This window comes from Triturus cristatus, chromosome 8 (assembly GCF_964204655.1).
Source record: "Triturus cristatus chromosome 8, aTriCri1.1, whole genome shotgun sequence".
NCBI classification, from domain to species: domain Eukaryota; kingdom Metazoa; phylum Chordata; class Amphibia; order Caudata; family Salamandridae; genus Triturus; species Triturus cristatus.
Genome location: NC_140591.1, coordinates 658,852,468 through 658,869,147, shown reverse-complemented (window position 1 = coordinate 658,869,147; position 16,680 = coordinate 658,852,468).

Sequence of the window (16,680 nt, the reverse complement as noted above, 5' to 3'; positions counted from 1 at the left end):
CCAGCTAGGTGTCATGCTTCATCATTGGGCCTGCTCCTCGTCGTGTCGGCGCTGCAATACCCGACGGGCACCCAATATGGGGCTCTTTGGCGGAGATCTTTTGTTCCACGCCGTATGGTGTAATGGGGGTGAGGGGCCCAGTGTGAGTAGATGTGGTGAATAAGTGTGTGCAGTGATTAAAACAGGTAAGGGAATCAAATAAGAGATCTTTATTCAGATAGGTTCCCTGCCTCATTAAAATGAAGGTCGAGTGGCGTATGTGTGATTGTGATAAATAAGGATATATACGCTCTACTCGTAACTATGCAGGTCAACATGTTTCTTGCCTTGCTCGTCAGGAGGATCGACTGGCAATTCTTCAGGACCAAGTAACATACATCTGCACATCGTAGCGAGGTGGGCACACCTACCTCTCAAATAATCAGACTGTGTGGGACGTGACCACAGCGAATGAGGGCGACCTACAATAGTAGGTTGGCACAGATGTACCTGAAGCAGGTGCTGCAGGGGCTTGGACACCAGAGGGGCCAGGTGGGTTGGGGTCATCCGCGGAGTGTTGTCAGGTGTTGCTGCCGATGGGATCAGGTTCCTCCCGAGCCTGGGACTGTGGTTCTTCTCCCCCATTGTTGGGGAGAGATCCATGACATTGCCCTGTGTGTGAGAGAGAGACATTGTTAATGCTGTTTAATGCGACATCCATGTTTCACACATATTCTATTTGCCACAGTTCCTCCAGGTAGTTGTATGTGCCTAGCATTCACATCAATGTTCACTTGTGGATGGGTATGTTGCAGGGGACTGATTTAAATGTTCTCCAGGGTGTTTGACATGTCGAATTTGGGCTTGGATTCTTCTTTGGCTGTGGCTTGATCTTGTTGTGTCGCATGTCCATTGTGAGAGTGGGTAACTCCATTGGCTGCCCCGGGGGTGTGTGCTTGTGTAAGGGGTGAGTGATCATCCCTCAGCCCGACGCTGTTCAACATCCACATGGCCCCCCTCACACAAGTGGCCCGCCACCACAACCTAAAAACCATCTCCTATGCCAACGACACACAGCTCATCCTCTCCCTCACCAAGGACCCTCACACTGCCAAAACAAACATCCACAAGGGCTGAGGTCCATCGCCGACTGAATGCGGAGCGGCCATCTGAAACAGAACTCGGACAAGACGGAGGTCCTCATCCTGGGACACACACCCTCAGCCTGGGACGACTCCTGGTGGCCGATCGCTCTGGGTACAGCACCGACACCCACCCACCACGCACGCAACCTAGGATTGATCCTTGCATCCTCCCTCTCCATGTCCAAGCAGGTCAACGCTGTCTCCTCCTCCTGCTACGACACCCTACGCACGCTCCTCTGGATCTACTGGTGGATCCCGCCCAAATAAAGTAGAACAGTGACACAGGCCCTCGTCAGCAGCTGACTGGACTACGGCAATGCACTCTACGCAGAACTCCCATCCAAACACCATCGGCGGATACAACGCTTCCGAAAAGCCTCTGCACGACTGATCGTCAACGCCCCCCGCCACAGCCACATAACCCCCTCCTGAGTCACCTGCACTGGCTCCACATCGACAAGAGGATCACCTTCAAGCTCCTCACCCATGCACACAAGACACTCCACTACGCCGGACAAGCCTACCTGAACATCAGACTCAGCTTCTACACCCCCGCCCGCCAGCTCCGCTCAGGCAGACTCGCCCTTGCAGCTATCCCCCGCATCCAACGCATGACCACCTGCGGGATATCCTTCTCCTACCTCGCCGCCAAGACCTGGAACACCCTCCCAACCCACCTACGACTGACCCAAGACCTACTTGCCTTCAGATGACTCCTCAAGACCTGGCTCTTCGAGCAGTAGTGGAACCCCCCCCCCCCCAGTGCCTTGAGACCCTCACAGGTAAGTAGCACGCCTTACAAGTACCCTGATTGATTGTTGATTGATTGACGGTGCCTGCTGGTGGGTGTAGTGTGATTTGGCAGTGGGTCTCCCAGGTGATGTATCTGTCCCCCCATGGAGCATGCTGCCACGTCAGTGAGTGTGAGTTCCTGTCCTAGATATCTGAGCTGGTTGTGTTTGTGTTAGATTTTGCAGTTATCACAGGAGGTTCTGGCTGACTTATATCTGTCCTGCTGAGGGGCATTCATTTGGAGGAGTACATAGGGATTGGTCAGATTCATTCGCATCTTACGTTTACTCCAATCCCTTTCCACATAAACCAGTGACAGAATTTGCATCGTTCAAAATTTGAGCATCATGACAAGTCAACAACCACTTTGAAAAATTGTATTTTGTGGCCAACTGACTTTTCCAGTCCACCTGATGGAAAAATTTAACTGAAAACTCTGTATCCATGACAACCAGCATGCATTTAGTGCCTAATACTTGTCCCTTATGTGTCCCCTATGTAATTTTCAAATCCACACACAGGTACGGTGCGTTTCACACGTACCCCTACGGTACCAGTTGCACAGTGCCTTTGACACGTACGTGTAGGCACTGGTAGTACATGTACGGGTACGTGTACTACCATTGCCTACACGTACGTGTATTGCCTACACGTATGTGTAGGCACTGGTAGTACATGTATGGGTACGTGTACTACCAGTGCCTACACGTACATGTAGGCACTGGTAGTACACGTCCGTGTACGCACTGGTAGTACACGTACGGGTATGTGTACTACCAGTGCCTACACATACGTGTAGGTACTGGTAGTACACGTACGTGTAGGCACTGGTAGTACACGTACCCGTACGTGTACTACACGTACCCAAACGTGTACTACCAGTGCATACACGTACGTGTACTAACAGTGCCTACATGTACGTGTCCGCAATGGTACGGGTACGTGTACGCACTGGTAGTACACGTACGGGTATGTGTACTACCAGTGCCTACACGTACATGTAGGCACTGGTAGTACACGTACGTGTAGGCACTGGGAGTACACGTACCCGTACGTGTACTACCAGTGCCTACACGTACGTGTCTGCAATAGTAGTACACGTACGGGTATGTGTACTACCAGTGCCTACACATACGTGTAGGCACTGGTAGTACACGTACATGTAGGCACTGGTAGTACACGTACGGGTACGTGTACTACCAGAGCATACACGTACGTGTACTACCAGTGCCTACCCGTACGTGTAGGCACTGGTAGTACACGTACCCATACGTGTGCTACCAGTGCCTACACGTACGTGTCCGCAATGGTAGTACACATATGGGTACGTGTACTACCAGTGCCTAGACGTACGTGTCCGCAATGGTAGTACATGTACGGGTATGTGTACTACCAGTGTAGTACACGTACGGGTACGTGTACTACCAGTGCCTACACATATGTGTAGGCACTGGTAGTACACGTACGTGTAGGCACTGGTAGTACATGTACCCGTACGTGTACTACCATTGCGGACACGTACGTGTATGCACTAGTAGTAGACGCACGGGTACGTGTACTACCAGTGCGTACATGTACGTGTACTACCAGTGCCTACACGTACGTGTCCGCAATGATAGTACACGTACGGGTACGTGTACTACCAGTGCCTACACATACGTGTAAGCACTGGTAGTACACGTACCTGTATGTGCACTACCAGTGCCTACACGTACGTGTTCAACCAGTGCCTACACGTACGTGTCCGCAAAGGTAGTACACGTACGGGTACTTGTACTACCAGTGCCTACACGTACGTGTACTACCAGTGCCTACACGTATGTGTAGGCACTGGTAGTACACGTACCTGTACGTGTACTACCAGTGCCTACACGTACGTGTGCTACCAGTGCCTACATGTATGTGTCCACAATGGTAGTACACGTACGGGTACGTGTACTACCAGTGCCTACACGTACGTGTAGGCACTGGTAGTACACGTACGTGTACACACTGGTAGTACACGTACGTGTAGGCACTGGTAGTACACATACCTGTACGTGTACTACCATTGCAGACACGTACGTGTAGGCACTGGTAGTACACGTACAGGTACGTGTACTACCAGTGCGTACACTTACGTGTACCTTCACATACTTGTAGGCACTGGTAGTACACGTACCCGTACGTGTGCTACCAGTGCCTACACGTACGTGTCCGCAATGGTAGTACACGTATGGGTAAGTGTACTACCAGTGCCTACATGTACGTGTCCGCAATGGTAGTACACGTACAGGTACGTGTACTACCAGTGCCTACTTGTATGTGTGCTACAAGTGCCTACACATACGTGTAGGCACTGGTAGTACACGTACCCGTACATGTGCTACCAGTGCGTACACGTATGTGTACTACCAGTGCCTACACGTACGTGTACTACCAGTGCCTACACGTACATGTAGGCACTGGTAGTACACGTACATATGTACAGTCCGCACCACGAGTGCTCCTACAGCCACACAACTCTAGTGATAAGGACCGTAGACACGCCCTCAGAGCATGTGTATGGTGCGTTTCACACGCTTACACTGTTGAGAGGATGCGCACACGAAAGGAATGGAGGTCTCAGACTGGCACAAGGATGTACATCAAGTCATTGTCATTGCTGTCCTACATGTGCAGGGCCTAGGTGTGTCAGGCAGTGATATTGCACATGTCTCCTCATGTATTTGCACAATTGATGTGTGATGACCTGTGTACACATGTCATGTGTGATGGGGCACTATGTGGCACACTTCACCTTCACACTTTGCACATGTGTGCATGTAGTACAAACGTGTCAAGCACAGCATCACTGGTATGGCAGAGTCACCACCACCCGCAACTGTCCCCTGATGCCAGGGACAGGGACACTAACAACTGACATTTAACGACCAGCGTGCAACGATGTGACTATATCATGTGTGTGTCATGTGTTCCCATGAGCTTGCTGTTGGTGTCCCGTCAACTGCATCTGCTGTTGCTGCATCCAACATGTGTCTGTGTGTTAATGGGCATGGCACACATCTATGCACACCATGCCACATGTGGATTTACCCGTAACGTGTGTCTGTATGCATCGAACTTGATATTTTGACATGAGGACATATCTGCGTCGTCTCAATGTCTGTGTTTTCTGTGTTCACGTGTACCCCTTAATCGCAATGTGTGTGATCTGTACATTTCACATTCCATGTGATCTGTGCGCCTAGCTTGCTGTCAGCTGTCTGTATGAGATGACATCCTTAAAATGCTGAGATGTGGATGTATGTCACTCTTGTGATGTCTCTGGCTATTCACTTACACTGGCCCACAGCTCGTTTCAGGGCATGTCATGTAGACTTGAAAATCAACGGGTGTAGCTGGCTTTTCGTAGGAGTATCTCCTGGCTGGCATACGTTTCCTGGATATATTGCACAGACCAGACTCTGTATTTAGCAGATGTGTATTAGCAGTTGAGCATGTGCTCAGTTCATTGACATTGGTGTTGTTATGTTCTCACTCTTCGTTATTCATTCCCAATTTCTGCAGGGCACCGCCTGCCCCCAGACCAATGCCAGACTTGGGTGCCATGAGGGAACATGACTGCATACGCTGTTACAGATTCACCCAACAGTTGATTGAGGACCTGACAAACAGGCTGGCACCACACCTCCAACCGCGACACAGTTATCCCACTGCTCTGACCCCCAAGATGAAGGTGATGGCAGCCCTACATTTTTTTGCCACAGGTACGTTTCAATTCACCATAGCTGATGTTGGTGGCATGTCCCAGACGATGTTCAGCTGTGTCCTGCATGATGTTTTGACAGCCATGTTGGAGCACCTGGATGAATTCATCCATTTTCCGACTCCTGAGGAGTTGACAGGTGTCAATGGTGATTTCTATGCCCTGGGAGGGATGCCCAATGACATTGGGTCCATTGATGGGACATATGTGGCTTTTGTACCACCACAGGCACAGGAGGTCGCATATCGCAACCGTAAACATTACCACTCTATAAATGCCCTTGTGGTGTGTCTTGCTAACATGCTGATTTCCCAGGTCTGTGCATGTTTTCCAGGGTCAGCAGACGATGCCTACATCATGAGGCGTAGCAGGGTGCCACAAATGATGCTGCGGCTGCACAACGAACGAGCATGTCTTGTTGGTGGGTATACTCTGTTTGTCCTGTGTTTTGCGGTATCTTTGTATCTTACGGCATCTCCTGACCCATTTTTTTACTTGATATTTCCATGTAGGGGACTCTGGATATCCCAACATGCCATGGCTGATGACGCCTCTCCGCAACCCAAGATCAGCTGCAGATCACCGTTACAACGATGCACACGGGCAGACCAGGCGAGTGATTGAGAGGACGTTTGGCCTCCTGAAGAGCCGATTCCGGTGCCTTCACAAGACAGGTGGGTCCCTCCCATATGCACCGGTGAAGGTTTGCAAAATCTTCCTTGTGTGCTGCATGCTGCACAACATGGCAGTGGAGAAGGCAGTGCCACTCATCCTAGAGCAGCATGAGCAGGAACATCCACCCGTGGAGGATGAAGGCCTTGGTCACGAGGCAAGTGAGGAGGAGTAGCAGGAGGAGGATATCCGGAGTCAGCTCATACGCAACTTCTTCTCATAGTGGTGAGTCACTGGGTCTGAGTGTGCACGCTTGGAGCCTTGTGTGGCATGTGTTGCCATGTGTGTGTCCAGGTGACTGTATGCTAAGTGACTTAGATGTGTGTTCTGATGTGTCACTCGAGTGATGATGTCATTCCACTCATTTTAGCTGTGACCCTAATTTTTCTAATCGCATGGTGACAACATTATTCCTGTAGAGTAAAGGACCATGTATGCGGATAACAATCTTTTAGCTGACTGCTTGTGTGTCTGACATCCACAGGTTCTTGTGCATGTTGTCTGGTAGTGTCATCGTTGGCCTCCTGCTATTCCTCATGAGTATTGCAACGTGTGCTGAATCAGCGTTCCATGCATGGACATGTGGAAAAGTCATTTTGGGTGAGGATTGCAGCAAGGCATTTTGGGATTGTTAGGTGTTTGAAATGTGTGGGGACTGCTCCTGTGCATGTTGGGTTACCATGCATACATGTCGACTCACCATGGGGCACATGACATGTAGCATGACTCCCATGAATTGATAGTCTACCTTCATGACAGTCATCTCTAATGGTTTGTGGATTCTGATGAAGGCATCAATGTGTGTATAACTTCCCTCAAAAACATACGGGATGCTACGGGTGGACATGGTGCGGGACATCCCCATAACAGGCTCAATGGGGAATTGCAGCCTCTCCGTGTGCAGGAGGGGGTGTTTGGCTCATCCCCTTAACTTGTGTGCCAGGCCATTTGGATTTACTACACCTGTGTTGTGAAGGGGGTGTCCAGTGTAGGTCCCACATGTTCAGCCAAATGACCTGTGTGTCTTTTCATATTGATGCTTTTCCCTTAGTGTGAGCCTGAGTAATAAAGGGGTTCCTCACCCTCCAAGGTGCCTCATCTCTGTCAATGCAGGTCTCTTGCCACTTGGCATGTGTCATCTCTGGCATAGTTGTCAAAGATTGTGCATATGAGTCTATATGTAGTTTGGCTACATGCATGCAGTTTTTCATGGGTTAGAATCTCGATTGTGCCTGAATTCCATGGTTGTGTATGTATTTGGGTATGTTGGTCCCCACGACGGGCCGTCAACGCCTGCTGAGGGTGTGTTTCCTGTGCGCGGCTCGGCCTTCTGTTTCCTGATCCTGTGTCAGTCATCTTTGGTGATTGTGCATCCATTTTCTCTGGGTGTTCCATGGGTAACCGGACACTCCTTCCTTTACATATGCCTGTTGCAGTTGTCCTTTCTGACATCCTTGTCTTTGTGTGCTACTTCTGGCATAGTTTCAAGGACATGCTGCCTGCTGCTGCGGCCCCTGCAGCAAGGGCCCACAAAGTGGCGGGATTCGGCAACACACACGCCTCAAAGATGCTCCTCCCTGCCTACCTCCACCCATTCATTTGGCTGTCATCATCTTGTCTGTGCCACTGTTGGGTACACGCGGTGCCAAAGGCAGGACCGTCAGCACATGCAACGTGCACATTGCACGACCCTCATGTCCTTGCATGACCCACATCACACTACAGTCTGATGTTGTAGCCACCCTCCAAGCAATGTCCATCCAAAACTCAACCGCCTGCTCTCAGGCATACCCTAAGCGCGCACATGACACCTTTGCATGCTCAGTGTGAACCTCCAACTGCCTACACTGCGCTGCCTCGCCTTCCAGGCCCTGTCACACCAACCAGATCATGTCCCTCCTGCTCCACACCGGCTCCGTCCACCAGCAAGGCCATGGGAGTGGGACTCAAGCGTCATCTGGCACATGGCCCAGGGATCATCTCTCAGCGTTTCAATCTTCAATGTGTCCAGGACCCCCCTCTCCACCATCACATGCACACACAACTTCATCATCATGTCATATGCCATTGACACCCTGGTGCTCCTCACCCTCACCAAAGATGCAGCCATTGCCAGTTCCAACATTCAAGAAGGCATGAGGTCCGGGCATGAATGGCTGAACATCAGCCACCTGAGGCTGGACTTGTACAGGACTGAGGTAAGCATCTGAGGATTGTCCCCTTACAGCTGGCTCAACTCCTTGTGTCCCACCCCCAGGGGCCCTACACAAGCACCCAGTGTCCACGCACACAAGATGGTGTGCATCATGGATTTGTCACTCACATTTGCCATGCAAATCACCAACATCTGTACCTCATGCTGCAACACCCTCTGCATGATGCACATGATCCTCAGATAGATCCACTCCAATGAAAGACAGACCATCCCCCAGGTCCACAACACCAGCCGTGTCAACTACTGGCCCGCCCTCGGCGGAGCAAGTACATCCTAACTCACGGGAAACTTGTCCACATCCAGGGTGCATCTGCACAACTCAGCATCAACATCCTGCACCCCATAAACATCACCGTCCACCTGAGATAGCTGCAAGGGATCACTGTGTGCTGCAGGATGACCTTCACACTCCTCACACACACTCAGGAGGTAGTCAACAACCCCAGACCCCAAAACCAACCTTGTACGTCTGTCATTCAAGACCCATTTGGCCCAACTCAATGCATCCGAACTTGGCCTGGCCACCATTCTTCACATCCACAACACTCCAGCATGAAGGAGATGGTTCTCCCACCTGGCCAAACATACCTGGGACTCCCTCCCCGGGAACCTCCACATGAGCCATGACCTCTAGGCCTTCATCATCCTCTTCCTGGTTGGTGTGTCCGCACAGTATTTCAAGCCCCCCCCTCAGCAGCTTGAGGCCATCACGGGTGAGTATTGGGCTCCCAGGCTGTATTGGATGATGCATTGTGACCCATGTGTGTCCTGTACCGGACTCAGATCCAAGGGTATGGATGGCTGGAGTTAGTTTAACACTCAGGCATAGTTTGACATTAACACACACGTATGTTGTGGACTAATGCAAAATGACTGCAACATCTCATGTAAAAAAATAGTTTTATTATTGGTGGGGTGCGTGTTTTGGTAGATAAAATAAGGTGCTCTACCGGGTGCATAGAATCCAAAGTTCACAGGGGGAGATGCTATCCTTGGCATTTGAAGGCATCAGAGTCCAGACCACAGTGTTGGTCATCATTGGTCAGACTGTGACCAGCAAGTCCATGTGGCAGAGAATATCAGTGAATGATGTGCTGCTGTTGTGCATGAAGGCCAGGTGCCAGGCTAGGTGACCTGAGAGATGAGGATGGTCCGCTGCCTCTCACGGTCTTTTCCGTGGACGACACACCTTCCCCCGGGGACCCTCAGATGCAGGCCTTGACGATGTTTGGGACGCTCCGTCGGACGAATCCTCCTCCTCCTCCTCCCTCCCTGTGGCTGGTGCTGGTCTGCGCCTGGTGTCACAGGGAGGGTTGCCCATGTTGTCGGCGATCCGACGGAGTGAATGGCTTATGTCCCTTTGCACCGCCACGAGCTCAGCCAATCTTGCCTCCATCCTTCCTTGGTGTTGTTGTTGACTGGCGTGTTGCTCGGCCTGCTGATTCTTAATGCCTGTGAGGGTCGCCACTACCTGACTGATGGCCCTGGTGTCACGCCGGTATGCCTCCATGATGTTGCGGACGTGTGACATACCGGTCCCTTCAGCGGTCTGGTCAGGTTCTCGCCTCCGCCTGCCTCCACTCCCACCACCCCTGCCCACACGAGCCTGGCCTGTCATTGTGGGCACATCGGGTCTACGGGACCCTTGAGGGATGGCAGGGTCGGTGTTGGCTGCCTCCTCCTGGGTGCCCGGCGAACCTTGTCCCTCCAGGTCAGACTGGCTCAGTTGTTCAGTGTGGGCAGGGCTTCTGGGTGTCTCCTGGGATGTGGCAGGAATGGGGGTGGTGGTTGGCACAGATGTTCAAAACAAAAGAGAGTATGTAGTTCCTTATAAGAGTCTTAAGCAGGAAGGGAGCCAGGATAACTATTACTATGGATGTCGTCCTATGATATTACGAGGGGATAGGGAAATTCCCTTATTTGGAACTGGGGCCCTCACACACCCAGCCAGCTAGGTGTCATGCTTCATCATTGGGCCTGCTCCTCGTCGGGTCGGCGCTGCAATACCCGACAGGCACCCAATATGGGGCTCTTTGGCGGAGATCTTTTGTTCCACGCCGTATGGTGTAATGGGGGTGAGGGGCCCAGTGTGAGTAGATGTGGTGAATAAGTGTGTGCAGTGATTAAAACAGGTAAGGGAATCAAATAAGAGATCTTTATTCAGATAGGTTCCCTGCCTCATTAAAATGAAGGTCGAGTGGCGTATGTGTGATTGTGATAAATAAGGATATATACGCTCTACTCGTAACTATGCAGGTCAACATGTTTCTTGCCTTGCTCGTCAGGAGGATCGACTGGCAATTCTTCAGGACCAAGTAACATACATCTGCACATCGTAGCGAGGTGGGTACACCTACCTCTCAAATAATCAGACTGTGGGGGACGTGACCACAGCGAATGAGGGCGACCTACAATAGTAGGTTGGCACAGATGTACCTGAAGCAGGTGCTGCAGGGGCTTGGACACCAGAGGGGCCAGGTGGGTTGGGGTCATCCGCGGAGTGTTGTCAGGTGTTGCTGCCGATGGGACCAGGTTCCTCCGAGCCTGGGACTGTGGTTCTTCTCCCCCATTGTTGGGGAGAGATCCATGACATTGTCCTGTGTGTGAGAGAGAGACATTGTTAATGCTGTTTAATGCGACATCCATGTTTCACACATATTCTATTTGCCACAGTTCCTCCAGGTAGTTGTATGTGCCTAGCATTCACATCAATGTTCACTTGTGGATGGGTATGTTGCAGGGGACTGATTTAAATGTTCTCCAGGGTGTTTGACATGTCGAATTTGGGCTTGGATTCTTCTTTGGCTGTGGCTTGATCTTGTTGTGTCGCATGTCCAATGTGAGAGTGGGTAACTCCATTGGCTGCCCCGGGGGTGTGTGCTTGTGTAAGGGGTGAGTGATCATCCCTCAGCCCGACGCTGTTCAACATCCACATGGCCCCCCTCACACAAGTGGCCCGCCACCACAACCTAAAAACCATCTCCTATGCCAACGACACACAGCTCATCCTCTCCCTCACCAAGGACCCTCACACTGCCAAAACAAACATCCACAAGGGCTGAGGTCCATCGCCGACTGGATGCGGAGCGGCCATCTGAAACAGAACTCGGACAAGACGGAGGTCCTCATCCTGGGACATACACCCTCAGCCTGGGACGACTCCTGGTGGCCGATCGCTCTGGGGACAGCACCGACACCCACCCACCACGCACGCAACCTAGGATTGATCCTTGCATCCTCCCTCTCCATGTCCAAGCAGGTCAACGCTGTCTCCTCCTCCTGCTACGACACCCTACGCACGCTCCTCCGGATCTACTGGTGGATCCCGCCCAAATAAAGTAGAACAGTGACACAGGCCCTCGTCAGCAGCTGACTGGACTACGGCAATGCACTCTACGCAGAACTCCCATCCAAACACCATCGGCGGATACAACGCTTCCGAAAAGCCTCTGCACGACTGATCGCCAACGCCCCCCGCCACAGCCACATAACCCCCTCCTGAGTCACCTGCACTGGCTCCACATCGACAAGAGGATCACCTTCAAGCTCCTCACCCACGCACACAAGACACTCCACTACGCCGGACAAGCCTACCTGAACATCAGACTCAGCTTCTACACCCCCACCCGCCAGCTCCGCTCAGGCAGACTCGCCCTTGCAGCTATCCCCCGCATCCAACGCATGACCACCTGCGGGATATCCTTCTCCTACCTCGCCGCCAAGACCTGGAACACCCTCCCAACCCACCTACGACTGACCCAAGACCTACTTGCCTTCAGATGACTCCTCAAGACCTGGCTCTTTGAGCAGTAGTGGAACCCCCCCCCCCAGTGCCTTGAGACCCTCACAGGTAAGTAGCACGCTTTACAAGTACCCTGATTGATTGTTGATTGATTGACAGTGCCTGCTGGTGGGTGTAGTGTGATTTGGCAGTGGGTCTCCCAGGTGATGTATCTGTCCCCCCATGGAGCATGCTGCCACGTCAGTGAGTGTGAGTTCCTGTCCCAGATATCTGAGCTGGTTGTGTTTGTGTTAGATTTTGCAGTTGTCACAGGAGGGCCTTGTGCTGCCTACAGCAGGGCCAAGTGTCAGCTACCTTGTCAGTACTTTGCCAGTCCCTGTGCATTGCGCATGGTGCATGGGTATGTACCTGGGCCATATGGGATGAGGGCAATGGTGTCTGTTTCTGAGCTGTACAATATGTTTAGTGATCCCCACCCTCCCAGCATCCCGGACATCCAGTCTTGGGTTTGTGGTTTGTGTAGCCTGGGACATGGCATGGCCTTGCTTTGTGAATGGGGCATACACATGTTAGTGGCATGAGCGTTGTTTTTGAGTGTGGTTGTGTCCGGTGAGGGCTTGGGGGTAGGTGAGTGCATTTGTTGTAGTTGGGATGTGGATGCCATTACCCCCATGTTACATAAGTTGTTTATGTACTCACCAGGCTCGGCAACTCCTTCGACTCCGTGTACTCCCACCGGCGGAAGCAGGGCCATCACCTTCTCCTCCCAGGGGTGGTAATGTACAGGTCTGCGGGGCAGCCCACCTCCTGTGATGTTACTCTGGGCGTAGTCCTCATTCATTTTGCGCTTGACTGCCCTCCACAGATCGTAACACCTGGCCTGGCATTCATTCCTTGTCCTTCTGATGGGCGCAACAGCATTCACCCGATCGACGATCCTCTGCCACAGGCATGATTTTTCGGCTATGCTGGTCTGTCTGACCAATGTTCCAAAGAGCTGTGGCTCGACTCTGATGACTTCGTTGACAAGGATGTCCAGCTCCTCCCTTGTGAACTTTGGATTCTTGTCTGTGGGCATGGTGTGGGGTGAGGGTGTGGATGGTTGTGGGTGTGTGGGTGTGAATGTGTAGGTGTGTGTGTGAATGTGTAGAGGGGGTATGTGTGAAGGAGGTTGTGTGATGGTGTGTAAGTTAAGGTGTATGGGTGCAGTTGTTTGTGTGTGGTGTCTGTCAGCAGTGGGTCTGTTGCAAAGGCTCATGGTTTGTGAGTGTTGGCCCTTTTTATTGGTCCATTTGTGGGTGTGGCTGGGTTTGAACTTTTGGTGGGTGTGTTATAAGAGGTGGTTGTGAGTTTGGGCCTCTGTTTGACTGTTTGGATGTGCCAGGTCAGTCTTTTAGATGTTTTTTGTACTGTAGACGTGTTTTGTGGTGTTGTGCGATTCGAATTGACCCTCCTTGTGCTGTTTTGCAGTGTCCTGGTTCTGTACGAGTCATTTTAGCGAATGTAAGGTGCGTACATACGCGATGTTGTTGTACAGTGCTCACATATGCAATGTTGTTGTACGGTTCGTACATACGCGACGCTGGGGTACGGTGGTGGGGTACGGTGCGTCCAAGTATGGGGCTGAGGTACGGTGGTGGGGTACGGTGCGTACAAGTAAGGGGCTGGGGTAGGGCGCTGGGGTACGGTGCGTCCAAGTACGGGGCTAGGGTATGGTGGTGGGGTACGGTGCATACAAGTAAGGGGCTGTGGTACAGTGGTGGGGTACGGTGCGTCCAAGTAGGGGCATGGAGTACGGCGCTGGGGTACTGTGCATCCAAGTACGGGGCTGGGGTACGATGGTGGGGTACGGTGCGTACAAGTAAGGGGCTGGGGGATGGTGGTGGGGTACGGTGCGTACAAGTAAGGGACTGGTGGACGGTGGTGGGGTACGGTGAGTACAAGTAAGGGGCTGGGGTAGGGTGGTGGGGTACGGTGCGTACATGTACGGGGCTGGGGTACGGTGGTGGGGTACGGTGCATCCAAGTATGGGGCTGGGGTATGGTGTTGGAGTACGGTGCTGGGGTACAGTGCATACAAGTACGGGGCTGGGGTACGGTGGTGGGGTACGGTGCGTACACATACAGGGCTGGGGTACAGTGCGGACATGGGGGGTATGATGCAGACATATGGGGGGGAGGCGGGGGGCTGTACGACACGTATCCCGGGCACAAGTTTACCCGGATACGAGTGGTACGCATTCGATCCGTTCGGAGCCTTTTCCATGCGCTTGTGTTTTCGGACGGCCGGTACGGATCATACTTGCGCGCTCGGACTAATATATAATTTAAAAATAAATTAAATACAATATATCATATATATACTTACTTAATAATATGTTTTCATTATTATTTTAATAACTTGGGGCTGAGGTACGGTGGTGCGGTACGGTGCGTACAAGTAAGGGGCTGGGGTAGGGCGCTGGGGTACGGTGCGTCCAAGTACGGGGCTAGGGTATGGTGGTGGGGTACGGTGCGTACAAGTAAGGGGCTGTGGTACAGTGGTGGGGTACGGTGCGTCCAAGTAGGGGCATGGAGTACGGCGCTGGGGTACTGTGCATCCAAGTACGGGGCTGGGGTACGATGGTGGGGTACGGTGCGTACAAGTAAGGGGCTGGGGGATGGTGGTGGGGTACGGTGCGTACAAGTAAGGGACTGGTGGACGGTGGTGGGGTACGGTGAGTACAAGTAAGGGGCTGAGGTAGGGTGGTGGGGTACGGTGCGTACATGTACGGGGCTGGGGTACGGTGGTGGGGTACGGTGCATCCAAGTATGGGGCTGGGGTATGGTGTTGGAGTACGGTGCTGGGGTACAGTGCATACAAGTACGGGGCTGGGGGTATGGTGGTGGGGTACGGTGCGTACACATACAGGGCTGGGGTACAGTGCGGACATGGGGGGTATGATGCAGACATATGGGGGGGAGGCGGGGGGCTGTACGACACGTATCCCGGGCACAAGTTTACCCGGATACGAGTGGTACGGCATTCGATCCGTTCGGAGCCTTTTCCATGCGCTTGTGTTTTCGGACGGCCGGTACGGATCATACTTGCGCGCTCGGACTAATATATAATTTAAAAATAAATTAAATACAATATATCATATATATACTTACTTAATAATATGTTTTCATTATTATTTTAATAACTTATAAATTGTTAAAAAATATCTTATAAATTACAAATACATCTCTACACATAAAACAATAATTGAAATAAAAATTAAATAAATATATAACAAATTAAAAAAAATACAATTATTTTTAATATTTCTAAAATTAATTATATACTCCATTACCTAAAATAATACAACAAATATTAGATAGCAGATGGGAATAAAATTACTATTCCAACTCCAAACAGTGCAACAGTAGGGAAAATGTTGGATAGCGTAGGTGTAAAAATTACTATTCCCACTCCAGTGAGTTCAACAGTAGGGAAAGTGTTGGATAGCTTAGGTGTAAAAAATTACTATTCCCACTCCGGTGAGTGCAACAGTAGGAAAAGTATTGGATAGTGTTAGGGTTAAAATTACTATTCCAACTCCAGTGAGCGTAACAGTGTGGAAAATGTAGGATAGCATAGGGGTTAAATTAACATATTTATTAATTACATATTAATAATAAATACCAATAAAATTAAACACATATTTACTTAAATACCATTAGGGTGCTGATTCCGATCCGTTAAAAAAAATTCCCGTACGACTCGTATCTGTATTTTTTTACGTACGAATCGTACAAGTCTCGTACAAACGGCCAAGTACGATTCGTACGTGGAAAATACATACGAATGACCTCGGGAAAAGTCTACGACACGTCCCCGGACAGTTTTACGTACGATTCGTAAAACTGAAGTCCGAGCGCACAAGTCCGATCCGTACCGGCGTTCTGAATACACATTTGTATGTAAAACGTCCCGTACGGAGCGAACTGTGTACGACCCCTACCCCGGGTACACTTGTGCCTGGGGTAGGAGTTGTACGGCCCCCCACCCCACCCCCGTATGTATGGACCGTACCCCCCCACCCGTATGTACGTGCCGTACACCCAGCCCCCCCGTATGTATGCACCGTACCCCCACCCCTGTATGTACGGTGTGTACCCCACCCCCACATGTAAGCACTGTACCCCCACCCCTGTATGTACGGTGCGTACCCCTCCCCCGCATGTACACACCGTACACCCAGCGCTACGCGCTGGGGGTACGGTTTCTACATGCAGGGGTGGGGTACGCACCGTACATATGGGGGGCTGGGGGTACGGCGCGTACCTATGGGGCTGGGGGTACGGTGCGTACATACGGGGCTGGGGGTACGGCGCGTACATACGGGACTGGGGGTACGGTGCCT